Here is a 2,561-nt window from a genome sequence, read left to right as displayed (position 1 = left end):
GCCTTGCTAATAGAAATGAATAACATAGAAGCTAGTATGTGATACTAGCATGGATACATCAATACAATCGTCGTCGTAGGACAACTCCGACTATAACTTACCTTGCAATATTCTCTGATGACGTAGTTGTTACGTGGTCAACAAAATAATGATATTGGTTGGCGCACAACACTCCTTTTAAGGAAAATTATGTAGGACAGAATATCGTTCCGGATCACACGTGATGCTCAAAATTAAAGTTTGTTGATCCTATGACACCAATGTGGTTCGGACCATTTTCCTCCAAGCAAAAGTTAGGCACATACAAAAATGTAGCAACAGGTTTTTAATGATGGGTTTGTAACAGAACCGGCACAAAGTAACACGATTTGGAGCAGTTTGCTCTGTTGATATTTTGGGAAATTGCATGCTAAATTTATTTCGAAGATTTGCGCGTGACCGCGGCACACGCGGCGATATAGCCAATATACGCTATATATATATGTCGCTAACATATACAGAGTGTGTATACCATTGTGTTTTCGTGTTGTAACGCTGCCCCGCGCTCGGTGCAAAAATTGCCCACTTTTTGAATGTTTTTGAACGTGGAATGTAAAAAAAATAAAACTGTGAAAAAAAATAGCCCAGGCAACGTGTCATGATCTGTAGAATGTTCCGCCCAAGTTTGGAGAGGATCCGTTGAGCGGTGCGGAAACGTATAGCCGGACACACACATACACAGAAATTCCCCAAATTATATTTTTTATAGATTCTATGGTCTAAACAGAGGAATTGCTCCGACCTGTGATTGGAGGATAAAAATAGAATTCGTGACGTTTCGTTTCACCGGCCATAGCCGCGCGTGTATTAGCCTATGAGCGATACCGCGCGTGCATATTTGCTAATTAATCAGACTCCTACTAATCGTGCTTCTATAAACTCAAAATTCACAGAGATTATAGCTAGGACATGTGTCTATAATAGCCAGAATTTATAGAAATATAACTCAAATCGTTTGCGCCATATGATTGTACATTTTTCTTTCGGCCATAGCCGCGCGTGTATTAGTCTATAATTATGAGCGATACCGCGCGTGCATATTTGCTAATTAATCAGACTAATCGTGCTTCTATAAATTTACAGAGATTACAGCTAAGACAGCTATCTATAATAGATAGAATCTATAGAAATGTAACTCAAATCGGTCGTGCCATATGATAGTTAGTACACTTTCCTACCGGTCATATATAGCGTAATAGCGTATGCAAAATAAAAGAGAAAACGTCACGAATTCTATTTTTATCCTCCAATCACATATTGGAGCAATTCCTCTGTTTAGACAATAGAAATAATATAAATAACTATTTATATTATTTCTATGGTTTAGACGCATGTATAGCAAGCACGTAATGTCGTGATAAATATATAAAATCGCCCAGGTTTTTTGGATTTTTTAACTAGTTGAAAAACAATCTTATCAAGTAAGAAATTGAGGATAAATTTAGTCCCGTTAGTGCTTACTTTTCATGTTAAAAAAATTGCAACAAAAGTTTTACAAATATATCCTACACCATAGAAAATGCTTGACGTTGTCAAGCCAGTTCGTAGTTACGCACTGGAGCCCTATGACGTCATCGGGCCATAGGTCATTTGTACATAACTGAAAAGTTGGATCGCGCGTTCGCTCGTACGCACTTGCCGTATACTACATAATATGCATGAATGTTATACAGAAGCTCTGTAAAATCGTACGTGCGTTTGATTTCTGTACTGAACCGATCGACTATCTGCCTGTGCTTTTTATTTTTTGGATTTTTACGTGTGTGTAGGATATTCATTGTGGGGTATTTTAGGTAGATATGTAGTGTCGGTTCTTTTCGGTCAGTCAGTTAACTGAAGTCAGTTCAGTCAGTCTCGATCATATCATTTATTTATGGATGTCTTTTTGCTCCCTGGATTTCTTAATTCTAATACAACAGAAATGCACACTCACACATAATGTAATTAACTTGCAAAGCATATATATTGATTCATGTTTAATGCACATCTAACTACATGTATATGAACAAGGATGAATGTTAACCTCTAAATACATTGCACAAGCAATTAAAGCAATGGAAATGGGGATATTGTGTACGTGTATACTTGTAGAAAACCTGCAAATGTGATAATTTATAATGTAAAGTAAAAATAAGTTTTAAGAAATACCAATAAAATAAATGCGTTTCCATTTTAGAGACAGCAGGGAATAAACATGTATCATAATTTCTTATATTTCTTATTATTAATATCTATAAACCCTTCAATTTAAGTACCATTTGATATTAATAACAAAAAATATATGCGTGACTCCTGTTTCATGTGTAGCAGATTCGCTTTTAGGATCGTGCGTTTCTGTAGGGGGTGTTACAGTGTTATCTCACGAGAGATGGCGCTAGTGGGGGTGTCCCGCAAGGAACAATTTGCGTGTACCCTCCGCGAGAAGAGTCCCCGGCATGGTAAAAACAATAGGCAGAAACGTCGCGAAAAGAGAGACACGCGGGAGAATATAGATATATATAATAAAGAAAATTGCAGAACGT

This window comes from Priapulus caudatus, unplaced genomic scaffold (genome assembly GCF_000485595.1).
Source record: "Priapulus caudatus unplaced genomic scaffold, Priapulus_caudatus-5.0.1 Scaffold548, whole genome shotgun sequence".
Lineage (NCBI taxonomy): Eukaryota > Metazoa > Priapulida > Priapulimorpha > Priapulimorphida > Priapulidae > Priapulus > Priapulus caudatus.
The sequence above is the reverse complement of the archived record's forward strand: the minus strand, read 5'-3'. Positions refer to the sequence as shown.